The sequence below is a fragment of the Salvelinus sp. IW2-2015 genome, unplaced genomic scaffold (assembly GCF_002910315.2).
Source record: "Salvelinus sp. IW2-2015 unplaced genomic scaffold, ASM291031v2 Un_scaffold5929, whole genome shotgun sequence".
Lineage (NCBI taxonomy): Eukaryota > Metazoa > Chordata > Actinopteri > Salmoniformes > Salmonidae > Salvelinus > Salvelinus sp. IW2-2015.
The window spans coordinates 16,920-27,095 of NW_019947194.1; the positions used below are offsets into that span (position 1 = coordinate 16,920).

Here is a 10,176-nt window from a genome sequence, read left to right on the forward strand (position 1 = left end):
TTGTGGAGTCACAGAGGAAGGCTGTGCTTTCTGGTCTCAGCTCTGAGGTCAAACCCCTCACACCTGAGAGAGCTGGATCTGAGTAACAATGACCTGAAGGATTCAGGAGTGGAGCTGCTCTCTGCTGGACTGGAGAATCCCCACTGTAAACTGGAGACTCTGAGGTCAGTATTCCTGTAGTTAGTCAACAAGTGATAACTGATCACCAGATCCACATGTGTTTCCCAGACACACATAGTCCACACCATATGTGTTTGGACAGTGAGGTTTACAGTTTTACATTTGGTGCTATGCTCCAGCATTTTGTATTTGAGATAGAATGTTTCATATTAGGTGACAGTACAGAATGTCACCTTATATTTAAAGGTATTTATACATATACAGTTGAAATCTGAAGTTTACAAACACTTGGTTTGGAGTCATTAAAACTTGTTTTTCAACCACTCCACAAATTTCTTATTAACAAACTATAGTTTTGGCAAGTCGGTTAGGACATCTACTTTGTGCATGACACAAGTAATTTTTCAAACAATTGTTTACAGACAGATTATTTCACTTATAATTCACTGTATCACAATTCCAGTGGGTCAGAAGTTTTCATACAGTAAGTTGACTGTGCCTTTAAAAAGCTTGGAAAATTCCATAAAATGATGTCATGCCTTTAGAAGCTTCTGATAGGCTAATTGACATAATTTTAGTAAATTGGAGCTGTACCTGTGAATGTATTTCAAGGCCTACCTTCAAACTTAGTGCCTCTTTGCTTGACATCATGGGAAAATCATAAGAAATCAGCCAAGACCTCCACAAGTCTGGTTCATCCTTGGGAGCATTTTTTTAAACGCCTAAAGGTACCACGTTCATCTGTACAAACAATAGGACCCAAGTATAAACACCATGGGACCACGCAGCCGTCATACCGCTCAGGAAGGAGACGCGTTCTGTCTCCTAGAGATGAACGTAATTTGGTGCGAAAAGTGCAAATCAATCCCAGAACAAAAGCAAAGGACCTTGTGAAGATGCTGGAGGAAACAGTTACAAAGGTATCTGAATCCACATTAAAACGAGTCCTATATCGACATGACTTGAAAGGCCGCTCAGCAAGGAAGAAGCCACTGCTCCAAAACCGCCATAAAAAAAGCCAGACTATGATTTGAAACTGCACATGGGCACAAAGATCGTACTTTTTGGAGAAATGTCCTCTGGTCTGTTGAAACTAAATTAGAACTGTTTGGCCATAATGACCATCGTTATGTTTGGAGGAAGAAGGGGGAGGCTTGCAAGCCGAAGAACATCATTCCAAACATGAAGCACGGGGTGGCAGCATCATGTTGTGGGGGTGCTTTATTGCAGGAGGGACTGGTGCACTTCACAAAATAGATGGCATCATGAGGGAGGAAAATTATGTGGATATATTGAAGCAACATCTCAAGACATCAGTCAGGAAGTTAAAGCTTGGTCGGAAATGGGTCTTCCAAATGGACAATGACCCCAAGCATACTTCCAAAGTTGTGGCAAAATGGCTTAAGAACAACGAAATCAAGGTATTGGAGTGGCCATCTCAAAGCACTGAACTCAATCCCATAGAAAATGTGTGGGCAGAACTGAAAAAGCGTGTGCAAGCAAGGAGCCCTACAAACCTGACTCAGTTACACCAGCTCTGTCAGGAGGAATGGGTCAAAATCACCCAACTTATTGGGGAAGCTTGTGGAAGGCCACCCAAAATGTTTGACCCAAGTTAAACAATTTAAAGGCAACGCTACCAAATACTATTTAGTGTATGTAAACTTCTGACCCACTGGGAATGTGATGAAAGAAATAAAAGCTGAAAGAAATAATTCTCTCACTATTATTCTGACATTTCACATTCTTAAAATAAAGTGGTGATCCTAACTGACCTAAGACAGGGAATTGTTACTAGGATAAACTGTCAGGAATTGTGAAAAACTGAGTTAAATTTTTATTGGCTAAGGTGTATGTAAACTTCCACTTCAACTGTACGTTTTACCGTTTATAAATGAAAGCACTTTTTGTATCTAGTTCTCCCATTTGAAAAAGTCATAATATTTTGGTTAAATTAATTAGTAAAAAGTGTAGTATTTGGTCCCATATTCTATGCCTGCAGTGATTACATCAAGCTTGTGATTCTACTACTTGTTGAATGCATTGCAGTTTGTCTTGGTTGTGTTTCGGATTATGTTTTTCCTAATAGAAACTGAATGGTGAATAATGTCCTGTCATTTTGGAGTCACTTCACTTGTATTGTCAGTAAGAATAAAAGATGTTTCTGAACACTTCTACAGTCGTGGCCAAATGTTTTGAGAATTAAACAAATATTAATTTCCACAAAGTTTGCTGCTTCAGTGTCTTTAGATATTTTTGTCAGATTTTACTATGGAATACTGACGTATAATTACAAGCATTTCATAAGTGTCAAAGGCTTTTATTGACAATTAAATGAAGTTGATGCAAAGAGTCAATATTTGCAGTGTTGACCCTTCTTTTCCAAGACCTGGCATGCTGTAAATTAACTTTTGGGCCACATCCTGACTGATGGCCTGACTGATGTACCTTTTGCAGAATATCAGAAAATCAGTCTGTCCCTGATGCTTTTCCTGGAGAGAAGTGGCTTCTTTGCTGCCCTTCTTGACACCAGGCCATCCTCCAAAAGTCTTCGCCTTACTGTGCGTGCAGATGCACTCACACCTGCCTGCCGCCATTCCTGAGCAAGCTCTGTACTGGTGGTGCCCCGATCCCGCGGCTGAATCAACTTCAGGAGACGGTCCTGGCGCTTGCTGCACTTTCTTGGGTGCCCTGAAGCCTTCTTCACAACAATTGAACCGCTCTCCTTGAAGTTCTTGATGATCCGATAAATGGCTGATTTAAGTGCAATCTTACTGGCAGCAATATCCTTGCCTGTGAGGCACTTTTGTGCAAAGCAATGATGACGGCACGTGTTTCCTTGCAGGTAACCATGTTTGACAGAGGAAGAACAATGATTCCAAGCACCACCCTCCTTTTGATACTTGCAGTCTGTTATTCAAACTCAATCAGCATGACAGAGTGATCTCCCGCCTTGTCCTCCTCAACACTCACACCTGTGTTAACGAGAGAATCACTGACATGATGTCAGCTGGGCCTTTTGTGGCAGGGCTGAAATGCGGTGGAAATGTTTTGGGGGATTCAGTTCATTTGCATGGCAAAGAGGGACTTTGCAATTAATTGCAATTCATCTAATCACTCTTCATAACATTCTGTAGTATATGCAAATTGCCATCATACAAACTGAGGCAGCAGAGTTTGTGAAAATTAATATTTGTGTCATTCTCAAAACTTTTGGCCACGACTGTACATTCATATGGATGCTAACATGATTATGAATAATCATGAATGAATTGTGAATAATGATGAATAACAAAGTTATAGAGGCACAAAGATCAGAAAAATGCTAACCTCTCCTGTTATTGGTAATTGTGAGAGGTTAGCATGTTTTGTTGTAGCCTCTGTTATTGGTAATGGTGAGAGGTTATCATGTTTTGTTGTAGCTTCTGTTATTGGTAATGGTGAGAGGTTATCATGTTTTGTTGTAGCCTCTGTTATTGGTAATGGTGAGAGGTTATCATGTTTTGTTGTAGCCTCTGTTATTGGTAATAGTGAGAGGTTAGCATGTTTTGTTGTAGCCTCTGTTATTGGTAATAGTGAGAGGTTAGCATTTTTAGAAACATGTTATATACTCACTTATAAAGAAAATTACTCCAGTCATCATCCACCATTTTAATATTGGGCCAAACAGAACCCAGAACACAACCAAAACAAACTGCAAAATCAATCAACGAGTTTGAGTCACAGGCTTGATGTAGTCATTGCGTTCAAGGCATATCAAACCAAATACTAAACTTTTGACTACTTTAATACACTATAAGTGAATTGGTCAGAATACTTATGACTTCTTCAAATAGGGGTACTAGAAACTGTACATGAAGTGCATTAATTTCTAAATGGTGAAATAGATACAGTGGGGAGAACAAGTATTTGATACACTGCCGATTTTGCAGGTTTTCCTACTTACAAAGCATGTAGAGGTCTGTACTTTTTATCATAGGTACACTTCAACTGTGAGAGACGGAATCTAAAACAAAAATCCAGAAAATCACAATGTATGATTTTTAAGTAAATAATTTGCATGTTATTGCATGACATAAGTATTTGATAACCTACCAACCAGTAAGAATTCTGGCTCTCACAGACCTGTTAGTTTTTCTTTAAGAAGCCCTCCTGTTCTCCACTCATTACCTGTATTAACTGCACCTGTTTGAACTCGTTACCTGTATGAAAAGACACCTGTCCACACTCGCAATCAAACAGACTCCACCTCTCCACAATGGCCAAGACCAGAGAGCTGTGTAAGGACATCAGGGATACAATTGTAGACCTGCATAAAGCTGGAATGGGCTACAGGACAATAGGCAAGCAGCTTGGTGAGAAGGCAACAACTGTTGACGCAATTATTAGAAAATGGAAGAAGTTCAAGATGACGGTCAATCACCCTCGGTCTGGGGTACCATGCAAATCTCACCTCGTGGGGCATCAATGATCATGAGGAAAGTGAGGGATCAGCCCAGAACTACACGGCAGGACCTGGTCAATGACCTGAAGAGAGCTGGGACCACAGTCTCAAAGAAAACCATTAGCAACACACTACGCCGCCATGGATTAAAATCCTGCAGCGCACGCAAGGTCCCCCTGCTCAAGCCAGCGCATGTCCAGGCCCACTGAAGTTTGCCGATGATCCAGAGGGGGAATGGAGAAGGTCATGTGGTCTGATGAGACAAAAATAGAGCTTTTTGGTCTAAACTCCACTCGCCGTGGTGGAGGAAGAAGAAGATGAGTACAACCCAAAGAACACCATCCCAACCGTGAAGCATGGAGGTGAAACATCATTCTTTGGGGATGCTTTCTGCAAAGGGACAGGACGACTGCACCATATTGAGGGGAGGATGCATGGGGCCATGTATCGCGAATCTTGGCCAACAACCTCCTTCCCTCCAGTAAGAGCATTGAAGATGGGTCGTGGCTGGTCTTTCAGCATGACAACGACCCAAAACACACAGCCAGGGCAACTAAGGAGTGGCTCCGTAAGAAGCATCTCAAGGTCCTGGAGTGGCCTAGCCAGTCTCCAGACCTGAACCCAATAGAAAATCTTTGGAGTGAGCTGAAAGTCCGTATTGCTCAGCGACAGCGCCGAAACCTGAAGGATCTGGAGAAGGTCTGTAGGAGGAGTGGGCCAAAATCCCTACTGCAGTGTGTGCAAACCTGGTCAAGAACTACAGGAAACGTATGATCTCTGTAATTGCAAACAAAGGTTTCTGTACCAAATATTAAGTTCTGCTTTTCTGATGTATCAAATACTTATGTCATGCAATAAAATGCAAATTAGTTACTTAAAAATCATACAATGTGATTATCTGAATTTTTGTTTTAGATTCCGTCTCTCACAGTTGAAGTGTACCTATGTGATAAATGACAGACCTCTACATGCTTTGTCAGTAGGAAAACCTTCAAAATCGGCAGTGTATAAATACTTGTTTCCCCACTGAATATCTAGATCTATACGTTTCATATCAGACTGCTCTAACAGGGAGGAGGAGGAAGATGGGGAGGAAGAGGGAGGAGGAGGAAGAGGAGGAGGAGGAAGAGTAGGAAAAGAGGAGGAATAGGGGAGGAGAGAGGAGAGGGAGAAGGAGGAATAAGAGGAGGAAGAGGGGGAGGAGGAGGAAGAAGAGGAATAGGGGAGGAGAGTGAAGAGAGGGAGGAGGAGGAATAAGAGGAGAAGAGGGGGAGAAGGAGGAATAGAGGAGGAATAGGAGGAGAGTGAAGAGAGGAGAAGGAGGAATAAAGGAGGAATAGGGAGGAGAGTAAAGAGAGGGAGAAGGAGGAATAGGGGAGGAGAGTGAAGAGAGGGAGAAAGGAGGAATATGGAGGAGAGTGAAGAGAGGAGAAGGAGGAATAGGGAGGAGAGTGAAGAAGGAGGAGAAGGAGGAATATGGGAGGAGAGTGAAGAGAGGGAGAAGGAGGAGGATATAAGGAGGAAAGAGAAGAGCGTAAAAGCCCGTCCAGGGCCGATGACTTATCACAACACCTGAGGCGTTTAGTGATGACATCATCACTACTGTGACATCCCGACCCTGACTGATGATGGCATTAACAGCTCATGGCAAAAGGTCCAGAATTGATATAGTGTACCACGCGTTGTGTGTGTTGTGTGTGTGTGTGTGTGTGTGTGTGTGTGTGTGTGTGTGTGTGTGTGTGTTGTGTGTGTGTGTGTGTGTGTGTTGTGTGTGTGTGTGTGCATTAGCATTCTGACAGACGTCTACATGCTTTGTAAGTAGGAAAACCTGCAAAATCGGCTGTGTATCAAATACTTGTTCTCCCCACTGTATGTATGAAAATACCCTGAAATAAAGGTGATTTTGTCACCTCATATGAAACATTTGTTCTGAAGTCCAACATGTTGGAGTATAGAGTGTTATGTTTCATTTCTTTACTATCATGAGGAGAGACAAACTTATCACACTTGTCAGAGTTATACTTAAACTAAATCTTTAATAATGAGAACTTTGCGATAGCAATGACTTGTCAACGATTCACCATTTCTAATGATCCGTTGAGAGTGGCGAGACAAAAGTACAAAGGTCTTTTATAGCCAAGATACACCCCTTCCAACCTACATGACGAACAACAGATGCATAGAATGGGTCACAAGGTGAGACTTGTTAAATGAGAAAGGAGTATCCAGTAGCCAGATAGCATTCGCTATAACTTATCGTTCAGTTGGTCCCTAAGACGAGGTTCCTATCTCGTTCCTGTTACTCCTAGCACAAAAACACCAACTCGACCAATGGCATAAATCAATTGTCAACTCCAGACACTACCACACACATCCCCCAAGGCCAAAGAGGGAAGTGACTGGCGCACAAACTTTGTGGAAACCAGTAATTGGTTCCCCATTAATCACACCATCCATTCACATGGTTTTAGAATAGGTAAAGACACATTCACATATGAAGACAATGTTCCCTCCTGTCCTCTTCCCTTTCTGATATTCTGCATAGCACCAGAGACATGTGAAAGACAGCCTGAGTGCAACTGCCAACACCAGAGTCCAAAGGGATACATTCTAATAACAAGTATATCACATCAGCATATTATGCAGATAAGATATCTTAATTATCTATGAAACCCAACTAATTTTGATTAATCTGCCACAAGAGACAGTTAAAATGTTAGCTTCACTGTCAAAATAGATATGGTGTGGACTGTATACTCAATACAATCTAAATCTGATACCTCACTGTCTGTCTTTTGACTGATACTGCTTTTTAAACTGGTCTGGTCAGTCTACTCAAATATTTGTAATATGCATCTTTCCATCTACAAGCAAAACTTGGATAATTTGTCATTTCTAATAATGAAACATCCGTTTATGAATATATATGGCAGGTTTCAGGACAATGATATATCTGAACATTTAAAAAAAATATACTGCCAATATCTTCACCACCAAAGAATAGCAGTGTGATTTTAATATGATTTGACTCTTTGCAGGCTGTCAGGTTGTCTAGTCACAGAGGAAGGCTGTGCTTCTCTGGTCTCAGCTCTGTGGTCAAACCCCTCACACCTGAGAGAGCTGGACCTGAGTAACAATGACCTGAAGGATTCAGGAGTGAAGCTGCTCTCTGCTGGACTGGGGAATCCCCACTGTAAACTGGAGACTCTGAGGTCAGTATTCCTGTAGTTGGTCAACAAGTGATAACTGTTCACCAGATCCACATGTGTTTACCAGGCACACATAGTCAACAACATATGTGTTAGGACAGTGAAGCTTACAGTTTTACATTTGGTGCTATGCTCCAGCATTTTGGATTTGAGATAGAATGTTTCATATTAGGCGACAGTACAGAATGTCACCTTTTATTTGAGGAAATTCATACATATCTGTGTTACTGTTTAAATATGAGTAATGAATGATGATGAATAACAAAGTTATAGAGGCACAAAGATCAGAAAAAATGCTAATCTCTCCTGTTATTGGTAATGGTGAGAGGTTAGCATGTTTTGTTGTAGCCTCTGTTATTGGTAATGGTGAGAGGTTAGCATGTTTTGTTGTGGCCTCTGTTATTGGTAATGGTGAGAGGTTAGCATGTTTTGTTGTAGCCTCTGTTATTGGTAATGGTTAGAGGTTAGCATGTTTTGTTGTATCCTCTGTTATTGGTAATGGTGAGAGGTTAGCATGTTTTGTTGTAGTCTCTGTTATCTAAATCTGATACGTCACTGTTTGTCTTTTTTAAACTCGCCTTGTATTTGTGAGTAGGTTAAGCATTTTTGATTGTAGCCTCTGTATATGTGATGGTGAGAGGTTAGCATGTTTGTTGTAGTCCTCTGTTATTGGTAATGGTGAGAGGTTAGCATGTTTTGTTGTAGCCTCTGTTTTGGTAATGGTGAGAGGTTAGCATGTTTTGTTGTAGCCTCTGTTATTGGTAATGGTGAGAGGTTAGCATGTTTTGTTGTAGCTCTCTGTTATTGGTAATGGTGAGAGGTTAGCATGTTTTGTTGTACCTCTGTTATTGGTAATGGTGAGAGGTTAGCATGTTTTGTTGTAGCCTCTGTTATTGGTAATGGTGAGAGGTTAGATGTTTTGTTGTAGCCTGTTTTATGGTAATGGTTAGAGGTAGCATGTTTTGTTGTAGCCTCTGTTATTGGTAATGGTGAGAGGTTAGCATGTTTTGTTGTAGCCTCTGTTTTGGTAATGGTGAGAGGTTAGCTATGTTTTGTTGTAGCCTCTGTTATTGGAATGGTGAGAGGTTAGATGTTTGTTGTAGCCTCTGTTATTAATGGTGAGAGGTTAGCATGTTTTGTTGGTAGCCTCTGTTATGGTAATGGTGAGAGGTTAGCATGTTATTGATTGTAGCCTCTGTTATTGGTGATGGTGAGAGGTTAGCATGTTTTGTTGTAGCCTCTGTTGTTGGTAATGGTGAGAGGTTAGCATGTTTTGTTGTAGCCTCTGTAACTCTCTCACTCATTATTATTCATGATTCATTCATGATCTTTCTCAATCATGGCAGTCACATGCTTGATGTAGTCATTGTGTTAAAAAAAATATGGGACCAAATACTATACTTTTGACTACTTTAATACACTATCAGTGAATTGGTCAGAATACTTATGACTTTTTGAAATAGGGGGACTAGATACATAAAGTAATTTCATTTCTAAACGGTTAAACAGATATATATTAAAATATCCTTAAATAAAAGGTGACATTATATATTGTCACCTTATATGAAACATATGGTGTAGACTGTATAGTCAATACAATCTAAATCTGATACCTCACTGTCTGTCTTCTGACTGATACTGCTTTTTAAACTGGTCTGGTCAGTCTACTCAAATATTTGTACTATACATTTTTCTTTCTGCTGTCACGCCCTGACATTAGAGAGCCTTTTTATGTCTCTATTTGGTTTGGTCAGGGTGTGATTTGGGTGGGCATTCTATTATCTTTATTTCTGTGCTTCTGGCCGAGTGTTGTTCCCAATCAGAGGCAGCTGTCTATCGTTGTCTCTGATTGGGRATCATACTTAGGCAGCCCTTTTTCCCACCTGTGATTGTGGGTAGTTGTCTATGTGTAGTGGCCTGCGAGCACTACGTAGCTTTACGTTCATTTGTTATTTCTTGTTTTGTTGCCGACATTATAAATAAACTAAAATGTACACTCACCACGCTGCACCTTAGTCCATTCCTTTCAACGAACGTGACAGAACTACCCACCACAAAAGGACCAAGCAGCATGGAGAAAGGGACTCATGGACTTGGGAGGAAATCCTGGACGGTAAAGGACCCTGGAGGCAGGCTGGGGAATATCGCCGTCCAAAGGAGGAATTAAAGGCAGCGAAGGAGGAGTGGCGACAGTATGAGGAGGCAAGTGATCGAAGCAGGCACGAGAGGCAGCCTCAAAACATTTTTTGATTGGCGGAGTCAGGTTATAGACCTGAGCCAACTCCCCGCGCTTACCGTGGGGAGCGAGTGACCGGGCAGGCACCTTGTTATGCGGTAAAGCGCACAGTGTCTCCGGTGCGCAAGCACAGCCCGGTGCGCTCGGAGCCAGCTCTCCGCAAGTGC

General features: G+C 41.4%; 1 long non-coding RNA gene across 2 annotated transcripts in view; it reads left to right on the forward strand.

Moving 5' to 3' along the window:
• The first annotated feature begins 35 nt into the window (after positions 1–35).
• Positions 36–10,176, forward strand: part of LOC139026817 (uncharacterized) — a 15,996-nt gene continuing 5,855 nt past the window's right edge. For both annotated transcript variants that reach the window (XR_011478754.1, XR_011478753.1), the window contains exons 1-2: positions 36–164; positions 7,603–7,776. This is a non-coding gene — a long non-coding RNA (uncharacterized lncRNA). The remainder of the gene's footprint in view (positions 165–7,602; positions 7,777–10,176) is intronic.